The sequence below is a fragment of the Vanessa cardui genome, chromosome 27 (assembly GCF_905220365.1).
Source record: "Vanessa cardui chromosome 27, ilVanCard2.1, whole genome shotgun sequence".
Taxonomy (NCBI): domain Eukaryota; kingdom Metazoa; phylum Arthropoda; class Insecta; order Lepidoptera; family Nymphalidae; genus Vanessa; species Vanessa cardui.
The window spans coordinates 2,058,747-2,084,929 of record NC_061149.1 but is presented as its reverse complement, the minus strand read 5'-3'; the positions used below and the strand labels follow the sequence as shown (position 1 = coordinate 2,084,929).

Sequence of the window (26,183 nt, the reverse complement as noted above, 5' to 3'; positions counted from 1 at the left end):
CATATTAAGTCTTAAAAATTAAGATGATATTTTTTATAACACAGGTATTATCACTGCCCGTAGAAATTGCCCGCTCACATAGCCAACAGCAATACTTATTCTGTGTAACTACAGGCACAAGGGCCATAACATCTTAGTATCCAAGGTTGGTGGCACATTACTCCTATAAAGAGTGATTATTTCTTGCAACTCCTAATCTAAGGCGGTTTACTGCCAAAGTATATTATTAAAAAACTCTCAAGGTCACTTAAATAAAAAAACTGCAAGAAGGTTTCAGTATGAATTACCTAATTATGCTAAAATGGTTGTAATACAATTACTTTAACCAGGTATTAGTCGCTTTAACGGCATTAGACTCAATCAGTAAAGTCATACCAATTTAAGACTGTAGGTACAACTGACTGACAAGTGGTACGTTAGCAGATAGGTACTAAGACGAGATGGCCCAGTGATTAGAACGCGTACATCTTAAGCGATGATAACGGGTTCACCTAACAAAGCATCACTGAATTTTCTTGTAATAAATTTGTTTTTATAATACATCTCGTGGTTGGTGGTGAAGGAAAACATTGAGAGAAACCTGTTTGTCTAATTTCAACAAAATTCTGCCATATGTGTATTGCCACATTAGAGCAGCGTAGTGGAATATGCTCCTAACCTGCTCCTTAGGCTTTAGCCCAACAGTGGGAAATTTACAGCCAGGTATTACATATGTGTGAGTACGTTAGAATAATCACTATACTGCTTACAAAAACGCGAGCGAACCCGCGGGCTCCTAGTAGTTATTTTATAAAATTAAAACAGGTTAGATGTAATATATTATCCGTCGCACGCGTAAAACAGTAGAATAAAACATTTACGTTTGACAATGCAATGAAAACAGACAATAAACAAAAGAACAATAAACTCACCTCAGCAAAAAGGCCAATTTGCGACGGCGTAAACACGGCTTTGTCTATGCCCAGGTGACGTATTTAAAAAAAAAGTGTACATTGTTACGAGCTGTCAAACTTAATGTCAATATTTTGGCGCGATTCGTGACGCAGTGGGTGCAACTTGAAGGAGTATTTATTTGAAATGCAACCTTTTTGGAGTGGAAATAAGGTCGTTGCCAACTTTTTAAATTATTAAGGATATATTTTGACAATGCTCGAATGCCTAATATGCTACGCTTGGAGTTAATGAATCGGATTTAAACTGAGCGTGTTCTTAGAACATTTCGTCAATGATAATGCGTTTACGAAAAATGGAACGAACGAATGTTGCCATGTTTAAGGTTGATTTTCGCCTGTTTTAGGGTAAATGTAATTTTGTTTTGTTTCAGTTTAAATTTTTGCGGCAAATTGATTATCAGGTGGGTTCGCTGTGCGACCGTTATAACGCTGTATTGTTAGTTTTCATCTCGGAAATATTTGGTTACTCCGTGGTGAGTATGAAATTGCTTTGTCGTTTTCGTAAAAGCTTGAAATACGATCGTGACTTTGATTTTTTTATTTCCATATTCTTGTTAAAATTTGACGCACCATGTAGGTCTTACATTCTAAGGTTTTATGGTCTTATATTTTTTTTCTCGAGTTTAAAATATTTGAATTAAGAACAAAGTATCTCTGTCAAACACTATCAGGTCACATGACTTTCAAATACTTTTTTTATTGTATAGGTTGGCGGACGAGCATATGGGCCACCTGATGGAAAGCGGTCACCATAACCCATAGACAATGACACTGTAAGATATATTACCTTTCATCGTCAATGTGCCACCAACCTTGGGAACTAAGATGTTAAGTCCCTTGTGCCTGTAGTTACACTGGCTCACTCACCCTTCAGACCGAAACACAACAATAGTGAGTACTGTTATTTGGCGGTAGAATATCTGATGAGTGGGTGGTACCTACCCAGACGGCACTTGCACAAAGCCCTACCACCAAGTGAGCCCTACACTTATTGTGTATAGTTTTAGTTGAGACAAATCTGGTTTCCACTGATTATTAATGATTTGTAACGTATCTACCTTTCAGTGGTAGGGTTTTACACAAAGATGGGCTGCGTTCCTCTGGGTAGGTACCGCGTCCTTATCTAATACCGACAAATAGAAAAACAAGAGACAATACAAAACAGACAAACAGAAATAATAATAATAATGTATTGTCAGTTAGCCAGTGTAACACAGGCTTAATTGATATAACATATGGCTATTTTTCCCTACCAATATTATTAAAAAAAAAAACAATGTATCGAAAATCATATACATCGTTTAAAATTCGAATTTATTACAATAACGTGTAAAACGCATCACGAATCGATTTTTAAAAATAGTTTTAGCTGAGTTGCCAGATTTAATTTTTTCCCCATTATTTTACATGGTATAAAGGTACATTTAATAGTAAATTTTAGGTCGGCTTATAAAAAACGCTAGTTTTTTTTCTACGTTTTTTTGTGTTTATCTCTAGATAATATATTTAAGACTTTCACTTACATACAATCTATACTAATATTATAAATGAGCTGAGTTGGTCTATTGGTTAGAACGCATGTATCTTAACCGATGAATGCGGGTTCAAACCCAAGCGCTGATTTTCATGTGCTTAATTTGTGTTTATAATTCATCTTATGCTTGGTGGTGAATAAAAACATTGTGAGGAAACCTAAATGAGTCTAATTTCAATGAAATTCGGCCACATTTGTATCCATCAACCCGCACTGAAGCAGCGCGGTGGAATATGCTCCAAACCTTCCCGTTAAAAGGAGAAAAGGCCTTAGCCCAGCAGTGGGAAATTTACACGCTGTTAATGTAATTATAAATGTGAAAGCAACTCTGTCTTCACGCTTAAACCGATTTGGATGAAATTTTGCTACGGATATAGCTATGTGTAATAGGAAAAGTCTTATAAAAGCCGCGCTGTTAAAACCACTATTTCCGTTAGTATAGTATATTATACTATAACATTATTTTATAAAAATATCACAAATATTACGTATTTATTTTATAATAATTAATAAATAAGGCATAATTAACACAACATTGGAGGTATATACTATTAATATAATATTTAGTTTCGATTTTAACGCGAAAAATAATTATATGTAATTAATAATACGTACACGTAATAATTGGTAGAAAGGTATTTTACTGAGATTATCTCTGATACTTCGTAGAAATATAATTTTAGGCTATGTATAGTTTTCAGGCAGACATTTTTAACTTAACTGTTTCGTAAATTCAAATCGCTTATAAAAATACATCGGTAAAAAAAGCATATTCTATACAAGATTATGTAGATGATAAAAAAGCTTGGAATTAATACCTGTTGACTTCCAGGCATGATACATTTCATACATATGTAATTGTATTTAATTAACATGACTGTTTTTTTTTAAATGTTGAAAAAGAGTAACTACTGAGTATCTTGCCGGTTCTTCTCGGTAGAATCTTTCCGAACCGGTGGTAGCTTCACTTAATTGTAAAATGACGATTCAAAAGTGCTTGTAAAAGCCTACTTGAATAAGGTATATTTCGATTATAATTGCGCCGTTCCATTAGACTATAAGCACAGAGAATGTTCGCCTATGTGAATTGGGGGATCCCAATAGGCTATTTGACTGGTTTTTAAAATCCATTTTGTATTATTTAGTAGAGGTTAAGAGACCCAGTAAAAGTTGATTTTTTTATTTCTTAGTACATATTTGCCGAAAAATATAACGCTACTTGGACAATATGGCGCTGCAATGGGGTCGGTGACGTCACTTTGCTGTATTTTAATCTGTGGTACATAGAGTATAAAAGCAATGTTAACAAGAAAGTGACTTCAACATAAGCCCGGCCAATCAGGAGCGTTTCGTGTCACGTGACAAACGTTTGAAAAAATGCATTTTTATTTATTGATTTTCGAATAAATTAAGTACTATTTTCAAGTTTCGTTAGTAAATAACCATTTTTAAACTCATAATATACACTGATTACAATAATTCACAATTTATTTTTCGCATTGTCAAATAGCCTATTCTGAAAACGAATTGACAATTTATCGAAATCGAATCGAAACCAAATCGTTGTTCAGACGTTATTATTCTGCTACTTCTAAAATTCAACAATCCAGTTCAACAACAACAACAGCCTGTAAATTCCCACTGCTGGGCTAAAGGCCTCCTCTCCCTTTGAGGAGAAGGTTTGGAACATATGCCACCACGCTGTTCCAATGCGGGTTGGTGTAATACACATGTGGCAGAATTTCTATGAAATTTGTCGCATGCAGGTTTCCTCACGATGTTTTCCTTCACCGCTGAGCACGAGATGAATTATAAAGACAAATTAAGCACATGAATCAGCGGCGCATGCCTGGATTTGAACCCGCAATCATCGGTTAAGATGCACGCGTTCTAACCACTGGGCTATCTCGACTCTCATTCGCATTCAACAATCCAGTTGAATACATATAATTAAATTAGAATGTCTGTTTGTAACCTTGAAATAAAAACTCTTTACTAAATTCATATGAACTTATACGCCAAAATAACATTTTTTTTCCGGTTAATCTCTGTAAAAGCTGGACTGATTCTGACGGGACTTTCTCAGCTGATGTAATAACGAGTAAGTTAGGCTACATTTATATCAGAATGATATATAATATTAGTAGACACGATGTCACGGGACAACTTAGGATACACTTAGGACACTTAGGACCAATTATACAACATCAACTTAGGACCAATTATATTTATTTATTACAATAAATAAATATAATTGGTCCTAAGTTGTAATTTATTTGAGGTTATTTCTTGTGAGGAACAGTTGAAATCCAATCGGAATACTTTTGATTACCGTTATAGGTTATTAACTATGATTTTTTTTTCTATGGTATAGGTTGGCGGACGAGCATATCGGCCACCTGATGGTAAGCCACCATCACCCATAGACAATGACGCTGTAAGAAATATTAACCATTCCTTACATCGTCAATGCGCCACCAACCTTGGGAACTAAGATGTCATGTCCCTTGTGCCTGTAGTTACACAGGCTCACTCACCCTTCAAACCGGAACACAACAATACTGAGTACTGTTATTTAGCGAAAAAATAACTGATGAGTGGGTGGTATCTACCCAGACTAGCACAAAGCCCTACCAAGTAGATACTGTATGATACTGATAATGATACTGAATTATACTGAATAATTTGAGTGTTACTGTATCTGAATTAAAGTATCTTACATTAACGCAACCTCAAAATATTTCACAATGGAGTCTAACCCGACTGCGGTAACAATATGTCCGCTCTGCATGTGGTAACGCCGCCATTGTGTTACCTGTCCAAATGTTTTCTCTGTTTTGAGCGGCAAAAATTCGAGATTCATCGCGGTATTCCATTTATTTAAATTTCTTTTGAGTTCGAATTTAAAAAAAAAAATGTGACGAAAAAGTTTTTATATGTTTACTATTTTGGTGCTGTGCCTAATTTTTGTAAAATAGGCAAGTGCGATTTGATACGCGCAGAGGGTTTCGTAACAACAGAACAATCAGACGCTTTTTCGTATATTTTCATACATATTGCTTCTTGCAAACTTGCCTAGACTAATTTCGTTTCTCTGACAAACTGTAAGGGATCACAGATCATTATTACAGTATTCGGTAATTCCAACTTTGTGCAGTCAGAGTAAGAAAACCTTCGTCAGTTTTTAAATTAATTCCTTTATCAAGTCTTAAGCTCTTAGTGCCTTTTGAATCTAAACATCGAATCATTGCGACGCAATATGTCATTCTCGATCGGTGAAGCAGATTATCGCTCATACTGAGCACACGAAAATAGACCTTAAGATGACGAACCTTTTCTTAACCAGACTGTACCTTTACGAGTTCCTGACAACAGTAGCCTAAATAACTAAAATTATCTTATATGATCCATTTAGAAGTACGAAAATCTTTAAAAAGTAAACTCAAGTTTGAATATTTCCGCTGTTTCCTCTCCAAAGCCTGTTTGTTCAGGCTTTAAAATCAATTAGGTAAATCTAGATAGGTATCCTATATTTTGTCAAATAATGAAAAACAAAAAATGTGTACCTGTGTTGCTAACAGATTTTATAAAATAACTAGCTGTGCCCGCGACATTGTACGCCTTTGAATATAACAAACATTATATCAGTTATCTGCCAGTGAAAGTCCCGTCAAAATCGGTCCAGCCGTTCCAGAGATTAGCCGGAACAAGCAGACAGACAGAAAGGCATACAGACCGAGAAAAATTGAAAAAAAAATATTTTGGTATATGTACCGGTTCTTCTCGGTAGAATCTACTTTCGAAACCGGTGGTAACTTCACTTAATTGTAAAATGACGATTCACAAGTGCTTGTAAAAGCCCACTTGAATAAAGTATATTTTGATTTTGAATTTTTGATAGGTAGTTACATATGCGTTGAGCAAAAAAGGTCTATTTTAATATTACAAACAGACACTCCAATTTCATTATATGTATAGATAAGAAGGTAGACGAGTAAGGAGGTGCTATATGGTGTAACTAGTAGGTTGTAGGGAAAGTACTAAAATAAACTATTTGAATTGATTTATAAAAACGTGTAATATATTAGTCAATTATATTTGCCCCGTTATTTATTACTTTTTCAGGTAAAAATCCAAAAAAATATATTTATTTTTTTATTTTTATTATTTATTATAATAATTTTATTTACACGAAAAACTACCTGCCTATTTAAAAGACGACAGTATTTTCCTTCCTACCTAATAAAAAGAAAAAATCAGTGACATACTGTATCCTGCCTACCATTCTGCAAATATAGCCTTGTAGAATTAGCTGTAGTCTTGCCCAACAGTGGGATTATGGGCCATTAAAACAGAATAAATTGATTCTAATTATGACTAAGAGGATACTTAGCCATTAATTAACTCTCGTTAAGACTTAACTTCGTAATTAACGTAATAAACATAAAAAACAATCGTTTAGATAATTTGCATACACTACACTATCGATCAGTTTAACTTGTATGTCTGTTGATATGTACTATATATTATATATGTGAAAGTAGCTCTGTCTGTCCGTCGCTCTTTCACAACCAAACCGCTGAACCGAATTTGATGGAATTTGGTATGAAGCAAACTAAACATACATACATAGGCTAAAGCTAGTCTAAATATACATATATGTTTAATATAATTTATCATCAACAACAGTATTTATAAATTAATTACTTAAGCTTTGCTATTATAAGAAAAAAAAAAACAATAGAAATACTGGCGGTTTGACTTAAGATCTTTTAGCGTGAAGTGATTGGATTTCCATATATATCACATTTTTTTTTTATTTTAGAGATAAATACATATGAGACAACATGACAATCCCAATGTAAGTAGCTAAGGCACTTGTGTTATAGACCATCAGAAGTAAAACTACAGCCTGTAAATTTTCCACTGCTGGGCTAATGGCCTCCTCTTACATTAAGGAGAGGGCTTGGAACATATTCAAACTCAAACTCAAACTCAAACTCAAATTCCTTTATTCAACATAAAAGCATTACACTTACTTATTGATTGTCAAATAAACACTACCACCGGTTCGGAAAAAGGAACACCCTGACCTGAGAAGAACCGGCGAAAGAAACTCAGCGGGTCTTTTTTTCTGTTATTTTTTTTTTTTGTCAAATTTATAAGGTACATAGTAGTATATGATTAGAAATAGCCAGGAGGCGATCGTTTCATTCCCAAGGTGTGCTATCAAACATAAACTCGCTAATTGTATAGTAACCTTTTGCACACAAGCGTTCCTTAACAATTTTTTTAAATTTGGCAACAGAAGCATTTTGAACGCTTTCTGGGATCCTGTTGTAGAAGCGTATACATTGCCCCACAAAAGAGTTACTGACTCTATGCAGTCGAGTAACAGGAGTAATTCCACCACGCTGTTCCAATGCGGGTAACAAAATAGACACATGCAGTTTCCTCACGATGTTTTCCTTCACCGCCGAGTACGAGATGAATTATAAACACACGTTAAGCACATATATATAGTGGTCCTTGCCTGGGTTTGAACCCGCAATCATCGGTTAAGATGCACGTGTTCTAACCACTGGGCCATCTTGGCTCTATTAAGTTAATATTTAAACGTGCTTGGTTGATTTTAACCAACGATCTAATTAGTGAGTTTCTTGTCGGAAGAATCTACATTCCGAACCGATAAGTTTACTTTAATATTCATTCAATTGTCTTTTTAAAAACATTTTTATATTTATTGACGACCTCCGTGGCCGAGTGGTCTGTATACTGCTTTTCATGGGTACCCCACTCCGAGGTCCCGAGTTCGATTCCCGGCCGAGTCGATGTAGATTATCATTAGTTTTCGAAGTTGTCTTGGGTCTAGGTGTTTGTGGTACCGTCGTTACTTCTGATTTTCCATAACACAAGTGCTTTAGTTATTTACATTGGGATCAGAGTAATGTATGTGATGTTGTCTCATATTAAAAAAATATATAAGTATACCATAACGGTAACTGGCAACCTACCATTATTAATATGAAGAAGGTAAAGTCAGCGTATAAGCAAGTTAAATTATAATTCTGCAAAATACGACTTATTTTAACCATAAATGGCGCGCTTCGCCTAATAGGATAATTACAGTGTTGCCAGTTAAAAGCATTTAGACGGTAATTATTGTACGTTCGATACGGCAACACTGAATTCCATTTTCGAATATAAGTTTAGAATGCAGGCCTGTTTAAGCGCGAAAGTTTAATACGGTATTCAAATGAGACTAGTGAGAAATATACATATACATATATTTGTACGACAGTATGTCTGTTTGTAAATACATTTTAATTTAAAATCAATAGAGATAGATATAGATATATTGAGTCACGAAACATCCATACCCACCCCCTTTAAACTAGAAACATCCCCATTTAAATCTTAAAGCAAAGTTACTTAAGACGTTCGCAGCGGGGTCAATTTTTTATTTTTTTCATTCCCGTCGTACGGGGTGCTTAAGACCTCGTATGAAAACTATATTCATACCTTTTTTTATGGTGTAGGTTGGCGAACGAGCATATGGGCCACCTGATGGTAAGTGGTCACCATCACCCATAGACAATGACGCTGTAAGAAATATTAACTATTCCTTACATCGTCAATGCGCCACTAACCTTGGGAACTAAGATGTTATGTCCCTTGTGTATAGTTACACTGGCTCACTCATCCTTCAAACCGGAACACAACAATACTGAGTACTGTTATTTGGCGGTAGAATATCTGATGAGTGGGTGGTACCTACCCAGACGGGCTTACATAAAGCGCTACCACCAGTAACAATTGTTAAACATGTCGGAAAAAAGCAACAAAAAAGATATAAATAACAGGTAGAACTATTAAATAAAAACCTATGTATAATATTAAGAACGAATAATCAATAAATATTCAACGAAAAATTATTAAATATAAATAAAAAAATCAACAGATAAAGTCGAGTGCAAAGTCAGCTATCACTGAGAGCGTTAATTATTAAGATAACAGCATCACTACTTTGCTTAATACGCGTCTAATGGCCGTCCTGTTATGTAGCCGTACCATGATAATGCTAGCACCCGTCTCTGTCTGGTTTTTCAATCATTTATTAACTATCTTTCCAGCCCCGGGGTTACCCGAAAACTTTTAAGTAGTACAATACAATAGTACATTATTTTGATTTGGTTTAAAAAAGTGTTTATTTAAGACATCATATCAGTAACTAAAATTATCAATGTTTCTTTACTATATTATCCATGTATTATATACAAAAAGCTTCCTCTGCAATCACTCTATCTATTAAAAAAACCGCATCAAAATCCGTTGCGTATTTTCAAAGATCTAAGCATACATAGGGACAGCGGTAAGCGACTTTGTTTTATACTATGTTATGATAATGATCATAGTATATTTGACTAGTCTTATGCCTAGATATAACAGATCTCCTAGGTTACGTTCACAGTAATATTGATCACTTTGATAGAATCATTGATAATCATTGCATGTATATAGTAACAGCCTGTAAAATTCCCACAGCTGGGCTAAAGCTTGCTTTTGATTAGAAGCTTGTTCCACTAGGCTTTTCTATTGCTGGGTGGTGTATTTATAAATGGCAGAATTCCATTAAAATTAAACACAGGCAGGTTTCCTCACGATGTTTTCCTTCGTCATTAAGCACTTGAATATTCAGTGGTTCTTACCTGGGTTTCGAACCCGCAATCATCGCCGGACCATCTCGACTCATTAACAGATTTTTACTTTTTAATTAATTTAGAACGTTATGGAAATATATTTTTTATTATATCTAAGATTCGTTATCTTACCGTCTCTAAAGTGGTGACCGCCAGGTGGCTACCACCTGCCGCATTACCGTCCATTAAATATCATCATTAAATTTATAAAAGTGATATAATTTAATGAAGCAAGGTCGTTAAAAATATATTCAATATATAAAATTATCTATACATAAAGAATTCTGAGTATTGTCGGTCTGTTAATTGGGTTTGTATAAATTATTACGTAAAGACAAATTATTAATATTAATATTTATAACATATACTAGCTATACCAGCGATTTCGAGCGTGCGAAATTTTTACATTATATTACAGCGTGCCTTTATTATTCTTATGTATATTATTCTAGAATAAAATTAGCCTACGTCGCTCCTTATTACATCAGCTATCTGCGAGTGAAAGTCCCATCAAAATCGGTCGAGCCGTTCCAGAGATTATCTTGAACAAACAGATTACCGAAATTTGTAAAAAATGTTATTTTAATATTGCAAACAGACACTTTAATTCCATTATATGTATTGATATAACATATTTATGTATATACAGCTAGCGGAAAACATATGTACGTATTATGTTTATCTTGAACATTTTTTTAATAATATTATTTCATTAGAACGCGTGTATCTTAACCGATGATTTCCGGTTCAAACTCAGGCAAACACCACTATATATATGTGCTTAATTTGTGTTTATAATTCATCTCGTGTTCGGCGGTGAAGGAAAACATCGTGAGGAAACCTGAATGTGATCGAAATTCAGCCAGATGTGCATTCCACATGTGCATTGGAACAGCGTGATGGAATATGTTCCAAACCCTCTCCTTAATGGGAGAGGAGGCCTTAGCCCAGCACTGGGAAATTTACCAGGCTGTTACTAACACAGGTTATTAAATCCTAGCTAGGATAGCCAGTACTTGATCTGGGTTTCTTTTGATGACTATGTTATAATACATTCAAACTTTTGTCGTAGTTCAACCATTGAACTGTTTATAAAGATTATTTTTGTATGGAATAAATAAATTATTATGATTTATATAATGTAAGTAATATGACCACAGTGTACATTATCGCCCACTGATGGTAAGTCCTCAGTACTGTTAATAGACCTTGGTGTACCATCAACAAACTCAAAAAAAGAAACTTAGTTATTATTTTCATTATAAAAATAAATAGAGCAATTTAAAAGTAATGTATAATACATTAATAATATATTGTTAGAGTTATTTTTTTACAGATTGTATAACTATAATTTATTAGAATAATTTAGTTAATTTAAATAATTGTATTAACTAACATGACTTTGTATATTTTTAAATGTTGAAAAAGAGTAACTACTGAGTTTCTTGTTGTTTCTCCTCGGTAGAATCTACTTTCCGAACCGGTGATAGCTTCGCTTAATTGTTAAATGACGATTCAAAAGTGCTTGTAAAAACCCACTTGAATAAAGTTTATTTATTGATTTTTGTTAATAATATTTCGATTGACTATTTTCTAGAATATTTTATTATGTAATGTTTTATTATAACTGGCCGATTGTCTGATACTGATCGGAAAGAAAGAGAATGTCAAGAAATCGTATGCGGCGGCAATGTTTGGTGATATTTATTATTAATTTGGAAATAATGAGAATGATAGGCTAAATTTAGATATAATATACGGGGTGTGTTGTAAATAACGGATTAGTGGATAAAATGAATGTGAAAATAGTGTTAATAAATGAATCTGGGAGAATATCGTTGTTTAAACTCGTAATCATCCTAAGAATATGTAGCAGAGAAAAGTTGAGAGAGAATTCGTTGCTAGAAACAAAAAACATAATTTTTATGTTTTATTTTATATCTAACATAATATACAGACCCTTACTTAAGTTTATTGTCTATATATACTAGACGATATATATAAAATGTTAAAAACAATTTAAAGAAATTAAAAATGTCAACAATATTGGCTATAAAAATTATCTAAAACATAAAAACACTCGTAATATTATAAAACGCTAATGAATTTTAAGTAATTAATTAAACTAATGCACTAATGGCTTTTTGTTATTCATTTAAAATTTAATTATTACTTTTGACATTTGTTTAAAATGTCGAATTGTTTAAAAAGATAGATATATAGCGATAGTACGACTCAATTCAGATGTATCATCGGCAATATTCGTAAAACCGATCACACCCGAATTAAGTACACTATCCCAAATTATCAATATTTATTTCTTATGCGAATATGATCTTTACACAAACGTAATAACTTGTAATATCATATGACCTAATATATTCGTCGATTTCACGAGAATCTATAGCGACGAATAGCGTCAAATGGCGCGATATGGAGCTATTTCTATTGGTTGTAAATCGGCAGTAATCGGTCTTATTGAATTCGACGATGCCACATCTAAGTTGTGTCGTAGTATACAATATACATACATAGTAGTACTATACAATATACATATATAAAAGTAACATATTTTAGTACAGAACAAATGAGCTAAGACCTTTTGAAAATATGGTCTCCCCACCGCCTCCACGGCGCTCAAAATCAAAATATACTATATTCACGTAGGCTTCTACAAGCTCTTCGAAATATTTAACAACTATATTAAGTGAAGCTACCACCGGTTCGGAAAGTAGATTCTACTGAAACGATCCGGTAAGAAACTCAGTACTCTTTTCAACATTTAAAAATCCAAATACAGCTCCAATGAGGATTTCATAATTATGAACGAATCACTAAAATTAGAAATTAAGGCAGATTTCCTCACGATGATTTCCTTTAGAATTTTATCAATTTTGAAACTGTAAATTATGTAGGTATTTTGTTTTGATTGTTAATGAATAACTGTAAATAAATGATACTTAATTACTCCGTTTAAAATTCAAAGACAAATATCTCTTATAAGTTAATCTGTTTGTTGTTACCGACGGTACAATAAATTTCAGTTTTTCCAGAAACCAAACACATAGTAACCGTATTAACACACACACATTACACGTATTATTTATTATTTATTGACAATTATAAAATATTCGTTTTTTAAAAAATTATGTACCTACTGTTAAGAAATTATATTTCTATAGTCAATTTGAATTAAAAAAAAAAACTTTACAAATTATAATCTTGAACATAAATTTCAATAAATTTATTATACGAAAAAAGTTTTACAAAAACATAAGATTTAAATCTTTAATATAACATTACCGAATAGAATAATTCCTTAGTCAACTTCTTTTTTTAAATTTTCTTTGAGTTCCCGCTAATCTCTAATCTAAGTATTAATTGTACAAAATTGTCTCAGTACAGAAATAACTTTTGCTCTTAAAAAAAACTGTAGCAATATAGCTTAGATTTGGCAAGAAAAATACATTAGAATGTCAAAATATCTTTCCTAAATTGATTCTACAATTGCATGTTTTTTTTTTTAATTTCGAAAATGAAATCATTTTTAAAGTTGTTACTTTATTTATTTGTTATAAATTTAATGCTTTAAATACAACCTAACCAGTGATATATATACGTAGTAACTTCCTATCTCTCATAATATTTATATTCGATGTGTTTTTGTAAATATTAATTGCTATGAATCCTTATTTACATTTTTATGAAAACACATAAACTTAACTATATTTAAATTCAACAAAGGAATTCAAAAAGTATTATTAAATTTCATTGACGTTTAAGTAATTATATATAATAAGAAAATTTAACTTTCAGTAATTCCTTACAACAAGACATCGTATAAAACCTCTTTTATATTATAAAATTACCCTAATTCCCTCATCCTCATAAGAATTTAACGAATAAATACCTTTAAATACTCCTTAAACGCATATTAAAACCTCATAATAAACGACTTAACCCGTAATTTTACAGATAATTAAAAAAAAGGCTTAAACGAAGTCTCATTCATTAACTAACATGCAATTATATCGGCCCTCCTTACTCTAAACAATGCATAATTACTACTTAAAGTTATAAAGTCATACGAAAATCATGAGCAGAATTACGTACAGTTTTCGAACGAAAATTACAATTAAAAAAAAAAAGAACAACAGAAGCGCGCGAACAAAAATGGAACGTACGAACTCGGAATTGAATTTCGAATTCCATATTTCGTTAAAGATCGGACCACACACGTCGAGCGGCGGGGTTTTTAAAAAAGGAACGCACCAACCGCGCCGCGTTCGTTACCTCATCATCGGTTCTTTTTTTAAAACCACTAGCTTTATACATAGATGTGTGATTCGGTCCGCGCGGGACATGCGTCGCGATGAGAGAAAAAAGAGTGAGATGGAAGATTGTTGACGATGTTTTTATAAAAAAGTATGTAAACGCTGGAAATGAAATTGTACGGACTTTTGTAGCATTGTTCAAGTATTTGCTTACTTATATCTTTTATAAAATCATTGTTATCACTACACGCTTCTATTAAATATGTATTATTATTTTTTTAGAAATAATTATTAAAAATAGTTAATTTGATTTTAAAGTGTATTTAACAAAAAAGTCTAGGCGTTCTAGATTATTATTTTCGCGCGAACCGCGCTACTAATCTATGCTTTTATACATAGCGAGCACGCCTCCGAGTTGCCAGTTTAAAAAATATTACGATCCGAATAATGTTGTTGCGGTATTATTACAGTGTGGCCAGTTTTCGGTCCCAATATAAATTAGCCTGTTTTATTAGTCCGCCGCTTCTGATCCCCCGACGGTGTAGGTAGGATACATTTTATAGTTTTTTAAATATCCTTAAGATGATTACCCTTTGAAGATTAGTTTGTTATCGGCCAGCAATAAAGTAGGTGAGGCTTATTTTTTTTTAGGAGGTTCGAAGAATAAGAACTTTTTGGTGGGAATTTTCTTGATTGCCCGATAAAGATGGTTGTGGAAATTTGTTTTTTTTTTTTTTTAATAGCGCGGTGACTACACGTAGGTCGTATATAATTTGTTCTTTTATTTAGTTGTCAGATGCGTTGAAATGTTTTATACAGGGGAGATTTATTCTCTTATACTTTATATATGATGTTTTTTTTTTAATGTTGATGTCTGATTATTTTGTTTAAATATAATATAGTTTTAAAGAGGTCATATAACCGGTTGTTTTATTAATACAAGTGGCACATGAGGTTTTAAACAAGTTTCGTTTAAAAAGGTTGTATGTTAATCATTATGTCTTATAAAAGGTGAAACGCCACTGCGGATTGGCGAATAAACTTACCTGAATGAACAAACGTGTATATTACATAAGAAAACACTAAAATAATAATCACATAGTATAAAACAAAGTCGCATCTGTCTGTACGCTTAGATCTTTTAAACTGCTCGACGGATTTTAATGCGGTTTTGATCAAAAAACAGGGGGGTTCATGAGAAAGGTTTACATGTGTAATATATGTATGTTGTAACTGAGAAAAGCCGAGAATCATTACACAGTATAAAACAAAGTCGCTTACCGCTGTCTGTCATCATGTCTACATATGTCTACATATTGTCCATGTATTATATACAAAAACCTTCCTCTCGAATCACTCTATCTATTAAAGAAATCCGCATCAAAATCCGTTGCGTAATTTCAAAGATCTAAGTATAAACAGACAGCGGTAAGCGACTTTGTTTTATATCATGTAATGATAATGATATATGTATTGCAAACAAGATTAATAACTCATTTACTTGTCGGAATTGAACCTATGACCCTTTGGAATCAGATTTACGAAATTCTTAAATTATTAAGTGGAATTATCAACCATATAACAAACCGAATCAAATTGGGCTCAGTATTACAAGAGTAATAAATTGAAAGGATTATCATTGGGTGTGATCCCTCTGGGAGGGTCATTATTACCCTCACAGGGGATAATTACCCACATCTCTCCGAGCGTGTATTGTGGCGTCAGTGCTAGCGTTTTGGACGATTATTTGCTTTTGTTTTTGTTGACATAGCGTTTTTTCGGTTTTTATTCGGATAAATCTTATACTGTATTTATTTATTATGTTTATATCTGCTTGACGACCTCCATGGTCGAGTGGTGTGTACACCGGTTTTCATGGGTACGCCACTCTGAGGTCCCGGGTTCGATTCCCGACCGAGTCAATGTAGATTACCATTAGTTTTCTATGTTGTCTTGGGTCTGGGTGTTTGTACCGTCGTTACTTCTGATTTCCATAACACAAGTGCTTCAGCTACTTACATTGGGATCAGAGTAATGTATGTGATGTTGTCTCATATTTATTTATTTATGGCCGCCTCTTGTACATCTTTCATCAAACCGTGTATATTTACTGGTGTACAATAAAGAGTATTTTGATTTTTTGATTTTGATTAAATCCAATACGACTGGAAACAATTTAGGCAGGATGACTTCACGTGCTATCCGAGACACGGGTGTATACACTACCAAGGTACCAACTTCCTGACACCACTTTTAGTGAGAACTATGTTGACAATAATGAGATGTGAGTTTTCTGTTGATAAAAATCCGCCAATATATTTTTAGTTAAGTAAAGTAACAGCCTGTAAATTTCCCACTGCTGAAATAAGGCCACTTCCATTAAGGAGAGGGTTTGGAACATATTCCACCACGCTGTTGCAATGTAAGTTGGTGGAATGCACATGTGTCAGAATTTCTATGAAATCAGACACATGCAGGTTTCCTCACGATGTTTTCCTTTACCGAGCACGAGATGAATTATAAACACAAATTAAGCACATATACATAGTGGTGCTTGCCTGGGTTTGAACCCGCAATCATCGGTTAAGATGCACGCGTTCTATTATTAAACTTTTTCCATCGCTGTCAATGACACCATACCCTTACATATTCTCTAGAGGAGTAACAATAACACGCTTTCGAAATGTACGTGTGATATAGTGTTCGTTTGTTTAATTGTTTTAACGTTTCGTCGTAGCTCAGAAACTACCGCGATGATTATTTCAATCATATAATTAACAATGATGCAAATGGTTTCATTTAAAAATACTCTTCTTGGTGGTAGGCCCTTGTGTCCGTCTGGGTAGGTACCATACACTCATCAGATATCTACTCTACCGATAAACAACAGTAATCAGTATTGTTTATACCCATTTGGGTAGGTACCACCCACTCATCAGATATTCTAACAAACAACAGTCAGTATTGTTGTGTTCCTGTTTGAAGGGTGAGTAAGCCAGTGTAACTACAGGCACAAGGGACATAGCATCTTAGTTCCCAAGGTTGGTGGCGCATTGACGCTGTAAGTAATAGTTAATAGTTAATGTTTCTTACAGCGTCATTGTCTATGGGTGATGGTAGCACTTACCATCAGGTGGCCCATATGCTTGTTCGTAAACCTATAGCATAAAAAAATCTAATTATAACAACACTAAAATTAAAGATTTAATTAAAACCGAGTTAAACTCAAACTAAATCACACAATACTCAGTACTGACTCAAATTACCTACAACATCGCCGGCCTTGCCACGTTTCATTAATTTAGTTAATATTTATGAGTTATTTCGGAAAGACAAACCGTCGTCTAGCACGCGACGCTACAAATATACTTAACGCGCCAAATTAAATGAAAACGTACGACACAACTTAGATGTAGCATCGGCGAATTCAATAAAACCGATTACAACCAATAGAAATAGCTCCCTATCGCGCCATTCGACGCTATTCGTCGCTATAGATTCACGCGTCAGAGAAAGCAAGTGCTTGTAAATCGACGCGTCAAATTGATGAATATATATCATATGATATTACAAGTTATTACGTTTGTGTAAAGATCATATTCACATAAGAAATAAATATTGATAATTTGGGATGGCGTCATTAATTCGGATGTGATCGGTTTTACGAATTTCGCCGATGTTACATCTAAGTTGTGTCGTACTATACGCTGTTATTTATTGGCATGAAATCAAAATGGCGGCCGTTTTTTTAATTAAACATAATCTGACTTATATCGAACATATATTCAAAGATTTACTCAACTGATTCTTGTTAAATATAAAATATTGTACGTTGTATTACAAGTTTTGTTACGAATTTCATTAAATAATGCAATAATATAAATATCGATATTACAAAATACAAAAATCACTACATCTATAACTTGTATATTTATATGTATAGGTAATATATTATATATGTGAGATGTGAGATGGTTAGAACGTATGCATCTTAGCCGATGATTTCGGGTTCAAACCCAAGCAAGCACCACTATATATATATGTGCTTAATTTGTGTTTATAATTCATCTCGTGCTCGGTGGTAAGAAAACATAGTGAGGAAACCTGCAAATGTCTTTCCACCATCCAGCATTGGAACAGCGTGGTGAAATATGTTCCAAACATCCCCATGGGAGAGGAATCCTTAGCCCAGCAGTGGGAAATTTACAGGCTTGGGTCTTAGAGCTTAAATCCAGTGAAACAACTATCGTTAAAATTTGACCAATCGATTGAAATCCATAGGTCATTTGCCAGGCAGCCTGCATAAATAGCTCGTGTTATCCCAACCATATCAAATAATATCGATATATATAATAGGTATGCACTTTTCACACTATCCACCCCTTGTTTGAAATGCAAATGGTACGTGTGTTTAGAATTTCAATAAACCAATAGTTTGATCTCCGAGGGTCAGAGTGCCACTCGGAATACGTCTTTTTGTAATGCGATATTGTTTTATATTAAAACTTCGAAATCGTTTACGAGCGTTCGGATACTTGTCACGTATAGTTTTTTTTTTTTTATTCAATATGACAAGTCATAATGCCTCGTTTAGTGTCCATCGATGTACCAATATATTGTTCTAATTATTCACGTCTTTTTATATACAACATCAATCTTGCAAGGATAGCATAAATACAAAAAAAAATGTTTTTTATATGCTTATATTTATAAATTAATAATCTCGTAATCAAAGAGAATTTGTGAAGCAATTTCAAGAAACAAAAATACCTATATTCCGATATACATTTAAAATTTGTCATTGACCAGCAATAATGCTAGTTACAGACTAATGAGTAATAGATCAAGTGTGGCTCTATCATTATAAAGTATATATTTTATGGAGCCCTAATTTTGATTTAATTACTGGATATATAAGCACCTGTTATCCCAAATATAGGAGTGGCCCGGAGCGTGCTCTATCTCCGCCGAGCGAGGCGCGTCGACAAATATTAATTTATATGTTAATTTCATGGTTTTATAGCTTAGGGAAAGCTCTGGAACATCAGGATTGAACACGTGGATTTTAATAAACCACTGATACTTATTTGAGATGACGACCTCCGTGGTCGAGTGGTGTTTACACCGGTTTCCATGGGTACGCCACTCTGAGGTCCTGGGTTAGATTCCCCGCTGAGTCGATGTAGATTATCATTAGTTTTCTATGTTGTCTTGTGTCTGGGTGTTTGTGGTTCGTTACTTCTGATCTTCCAAAACACAAGTGCTTTAGCTACTTACACTGGGATCGAGTAATGTATGTGATGTTGTCTCATATTTAATTTAATCTAATATTTAATTTAAAATGAAAGTAAAACCTCAACTCTTGTTCCGGCAGAATAGATTACGATCATCGCTTTAATTAAAAAGAAAAAAGTTTTCCTTACAAATTAAAATTTGTCAAAACTAAATGTAAATAAAAAAAAACACGCCTGTTTTTTTCAACGTATCTCAATAAACACGCAAGCGATGAAAAGATTATGAATATGTTAATTGTAATTAAAAAAAAAAATGACACCGTTTTTTTTTAATCTGTAAAAAAAATAATTAAGTGTCAAAACAACTGTGTGTTATTTACGGTCGATTAATTATGATTATTCAGTTTACTTAAGTCTATAACTTTAAAACTATTTTTATATAAATTACAAGGTCATGAGAATGTCATTTGAAGAAATAGTAATAAACAAAAGCATGCTAACAATTTTTTATTAATAAAAAAAAACATAACTATTTTTTATATTTTTAAATTAAGAACGCAAAGAGTTAATATTCCCGCTTTATTTCGAACTATTTCATTTAAATTTTTTTTAATCTAATAACCTAGATTTAAATGTGTGTGCACATTTCCCAAAGCTAAATACACAATAATCCAGAGCGGTTTGATGGAAAACTTATTAAAAAAAAAAGAGTTAATAGCATAAGTTATGAAGGCATACAGACAGACAGCAAGACAAACATTTTAATTAGGAGGCTTTTTTAAAATATTAATTACACGTATTTAAAAATCTAGAATACTATATGGTAGGGCATTGTTCAATCTATATTAATATTATAAATGTGAAAGTAGCTCTGTCTGTCCGTCGCTCTTTCACGACCAAACCGCTGAACCGAATTTGATGAAATTTGTTATGAAGCAAAGGAAGGACATAGGATACTATTTTGCTTAACACATGACAACCAACACCCTAAAACGAGCGAAACCGGGCGACTATTAGTCTAGATACCACCCAATCACCACATACCGCAAAATAGCAATACACAGTATTATTGTGTTCCATTGTAATGAGTCAGTGTAACTACAGGCACAAGGGACATATATTATTCCCAAAATGGCGCATTGGTGATGTAAGGAATGGCTGAATAAAATTCTGCAGAAATTTTTAACTTTGCCGTTTTATAAATTCAAATCATTTGTAAAAAATGCATTGGTAAAGAAGGCGTATTATTGAATACAAGATTATACAGACGATAAAAAAGCGTTGAATTAATACTTGTTGACTTCCAGGCAGGATATATAACATACATATATAATTGTATTTAACTAATATTATTGTATTTTTAAATGTTGAAAAGGAGTAACTACTGAGTTTCTTGGCGGTTCATCTCGGTAGAATATACTTTCCGAAACGGTGGTAACTTCAAGTAATATAGTTGTTAAATGACGATTCAAAAGTGAGAAGCGATTGATACTATGACCACTGTTTATGGTAGTTGTAACTACTTACCACCCGATGATCTTATATGTTTAATCCGCTCAAAATTATCAAACGTCTTGTAAACGGCCGTCGCAAGTAACTCTACAGCACTTTAACTCGGCCGGGTAGGTTAATATAGTATAACAAAAAAAATCAACAAAAGTATAACACCTGTCATTGCCTCCACCGGTGATAGGAGGGCTGGTTCGTTTGCCCAGAGGATCGGAATTGCGATTCAGCGGGGAAACGGTGCTAGCATTCTTACCATTGCACGCGGTCAAGATTTATATAGTAACAAGTTTTAATTAATATTTGTATATATTTAAGTATTTAATGTTATTAATTCTTATGTTAATAAATGTTACAATAAGTATATACATATATATAACTATACTAACGCCCCGCCCCGACTTCGCACTAGTGCTTGATATGTATCGTTATATAACATACAAGGCACTTTATATGTCAGTAAAAAAATGACGCATAAAATCAAAATGAAAATGTTCTTAATTCAATTAGAAAAATACATTTTGAACCGCCATTTAAACTGTATTAAGTGAAGCAACCACCGGTTCGGAATGTAGATTCAGACAAGAACCGGCAAGAACTATGTAGTTACTCTTTTAAAGATACCCAGTCACCTAGTAGTAGTTAGGAGTAGGAAGGAAGGAGGAATATTGCATACAGTGCTTATTCGGAATTTCCTTCCTATCAGGCCAACTTACCAGACTGCCTACCTTATTGAATTTTAAATTAATAAAAAACTAGCTGTGCCTGCGACCTTGTACGCGTTTGAATTTAACAAAAAAAAAATTATAGTAGCCTAAGTTACTCTTTATTATATCAGTTATCTACCAGTGAAAGCTCATTCCAAATCGGTCCAGTCGTTCCAGACCTTAGCCGGAACAAACAAACAGACAGACAAAAATTATAAAAAATATTATTTTGGTATATGTACCGTGTATACATACATATGCATTGAGTAAAAAAGGGTTATTTTAATATTACAAACAGACACTCCAATTTTATTATATATATAGATGAAATGTTACACTAACTTTGATGTAATCTACTTCTTAATACCGATAGTATATGTTAATTATACATGAGAATGTATAAATTGACCAATTATATATGTATATATTTTAATCGTCTGTTGGTATGTATATAACTGTTATAAATAACACGTCGTTATTTACGAAATGCGAGTTATTTTTACGGTTATTTAAATGCAACGCCTTGTTGGTATATAACTATAATAATTGTGTATTATTATATAAATGTGTCTGTACGTTTGTGTGTTTCATTATCTTGTGTGTGTGTTATCTAACATATCTCATAGTCTAGAGTCGTTTAGGAAATGCTTTATTTGATTTGGCAAAGTTGCCTATGAAGTTATTCCGCCATCTTGAAATTTAATGAAATTATATATGTATATACAAATAATTTTGTGGTTTAATTGGATTTTATTAATATTAAACGTGCTGTAACATCGAATTGGGATAACATTACATATTATAAAACAATTAAAGAGTTTTTCTATTAGTTAATTTGGAAATATAATAAAAATGAATATTGTGGTATACTTACTATAATATATTAGAAACAATGGTATCTATACTTAATACGCCATACTGCGTAAATGTGTAGTGACAATAAAATATTGATTTTAAATTAAAATGAGTTCACAAATAATGAAACATATTTAAAAAAAAATTCGATTCAAATTATTTTCATAAATAAAAAAACGTTACCAAATTAACTATATTTATTCATTAACAGCACGCGTGCGAAGTCGGGTCTATTCGCTACTATAAAATATTCAATAATACTATATCTAATCATTGATAGTAAGACTACAAATAAAATACTTGAGTAAAGTATGTCTCTTTCTGGTGTATAGGGTTGGAAAGAGTAGCAACATGTTCTGTTAAGTGACATACAAAATGGCGTCTATCTTTCCCTATGTTATGCTTGTACAGGTAAGGGAGGTCTGTGTTTGAAAAATATCCGTGAAATTGCGTTGAATCAGCTTAACGCTTTGAAAAGAGCTTAAGTAGCAACAGGATTTTATTTCAAACGCCATAGTTTATGCTTTATAAACTGGCATTAACTTAGGTCACCAAATGTTAAATCAAATAAAAGTAAACTTATCAATGAATTGAATTTGAATCGTCAATATATAATACCGTTTCGGAAAGCAGCCTCCAGAAAAAAGAGAAGCATAGTTGTTCTTTTCAAATAAACAGATTTACAATTATTTAAACAATTAATGTAATTATTAAATTAATATATTTTATTTCTTACTATGATGAAACCCAAGCTTTGATTAATAAATGCCATATTTTTAATTGGTTTCTTCGATTAGCGTAATCCAACAAACTAATGCTTTTATTATATTAGTATAGATCATTATTAAAATAATAATTACATACCTCTACATAGTATTAAGCTGAAAAGAACAGATACTACACTTTGATCTTAGCAAAAAGGCCGAACTGGATCGGCCACACGCTCCGAAGGGATCCTGAACGCATCCCGAGGCAAGCCCTAGACTGGATTCCTCAAGGAAAGCGAAAAGGTGGCCCTAAGCAATCCTGGCGGCGTACAGTCATCGCAGAAGCGGCGACCATTGACGTGGACTGGCGGGGCACTGTGGAGGCCCTTTGCCCTATCTAGGGGACATAGGAACTTAAGTCAAGTCTACATAAAGAAAGTCGCTCTCCATATGTACGCTTGGATCTTTTAATCTGCTCAACGGATTTTAATGCGGTTTTCAGCAATAAACACAGCGATTCCAGAGGAAGGTTTACATGTATAATATATGCATGTTATACTAAATAAAAGCCGAGAATTTCAATCTCAAAGTTATATATAGACTTTTATTATTTGCTTATATAATATATTTACATAAAGATCATTACACAGTATAAAACAAAGTCGCTTACCGCTGTCTGTTATGTATGCTTAGATCTTTGAAATTACGCAACGGATTTTGATGCGGTTTTTTTTAATAGATAGCATGATTCAAGAGGAAGATTTTTGTATATAATACATGGACAATATAGTAAAGAAATACTAATAATTTAAGAAGTTTCTAATGTGATGTAATTAAACAAATTCTGTAGTATATTTAGTATCAGTGTTGCACTCTCTAGTATATCATTAATGAAATATTTTATATACCATATAATAATACTAATATTAATTAACAACATTCTTATTTTCAATAACATTTTAAAATCTAATTTGAGATAGTAATCAAGAGAACAATTCGAATTTCGAACAAAAAAACCCACCCTACCAAACGCATCCCTCGCCGCAATGTTTATAAAAACACCCAATAACAAGCGTTAATAACATCTGTCGATAATAAAAAACCCAGCGTCGTGATTGGTCGAAAATGGCGGTAACATTAACCGCATCTGTCAGTTTTCATATTGTCTATGGGCGTCGCACATATGTTATTTATGGGGATTTGTCGTAAAATATACTTTTACGTGTTACGATATAATGTTTTTGTGGTAAATATATTATTTTTGTTATTATTTCTTATATTTAATGTACTTATATAAAATTATTAACAATAAAATAATAACTAGATATATTTAATTTCTATTAATATTGAAATTAAAATATTCAGACTTTTTTATATATTTTTTTTTTATTTATAGATTATCAAAATCAAAATAAACTTTATTCGAGTAGGCTTTTACAAGCACTTTTGAATCGTCATTTTACAATTAAGTGAAGATACCACCGGTTCGGAAAGTAGATTCTACCGAGAAGAACCGGCAAGAAACTTAGTATATCTTTCGGCGAGTGTCACTCACTGATCACTTCATGAATAGACTTTCTTAATTATTAAGCTATTGTAGTTCACAATAAATAATTTAAATTTTAAAAATGCATTGTTTTATGTAATGAAAATCCATTTCAATCAATTTACTTGGAGTTAGGGATGTGCCTGGTTAGGTACCACCCACTCACCAATATTCTACCGCCACACAGAGCCTAACAGACAGCGCCTGAATCAGATCCTGTACTTGAACTCCGATCATGTAGGATTTCCTGGGACTCACCAAAGCCTAATACCCATCATACCACATCGTGATGGAATTAGTGGTGACTGTCTGGCTTTGAAGCCGCAATAAAAATATAATATGTATATATATGTAAAAAATATATACACGTTTATTAACATAAGAATTAACAACATTAAATGCTTAAATATATATATACAAATACGAATTAAAACTAGTTACTGTATAAATCTTGACCACGTGGAATGGTGGCAAGAATGCTAGCAGAATTTCCCTGTTGAATCGCAATTCCGATCCTCTGAGCAAACGAACCAGCCCTCCTGTCACCAGTGGAGGCAATGAGGCGAGGTGTTATACTTTTGATGAAGCTTTTTGCACCACTACTCCAAGGGCCAAGCGTTTCGACAGCTTACATATATGTATATGTATGTAGTTATTAATATATGTACGTATGCATATTATAGAATATTTATTACTGTTATTTATTATTGTATGTGTTTAAGTTGTATTTATTTCAAGAGTATTTAAAATTGCACCACCTATACTGTCTTTTAAACACATTCCTCTAACCCAAGGTAGTCTGGAAGAAATGGCTAATAAGCCATAAGGCCTTTTGTTTCACCATTAGCTTATTAGTTTATATATTCTGTAATCGTTTGTGATTGTAATTGTGGTGTACAAAAAAGTGTTAAATAACTCTAACCACTGGGCCATTTCGGCTCGGCTATAGTCATATGTTATATTACACAATATCACATAGAAACAAACTAAAACAACAAATAAAAGCAGTCTCGTTATGTAACGAAAAAAGAAATGTAATTTCGAAACATATTTACAAGCTCACGAGATATTATATCAGAAAACATGGGACAGTCCTGCTGCCATGTGTCGCCAATGGCGGGAAGATCTTATTGAATTTCCCGCCTTATTGCGTCCCGCGCTGACTAA

The 26,183-nt window shown here is 33.0% G+C and overlaps 1 pseudogene; it reads right to left on the bottom strand.

The window, feature by feature from the left end:
* Nucleotides 1-23,576: 23,576 nt before the first annotated feature.
* Nucleotides 23,577-23,696, bottom strand: LOC124541316 (annotated as a pseudogene).
* Nucleotides 23,697-26,183: the final 2,487 nt, after the last annotated feature.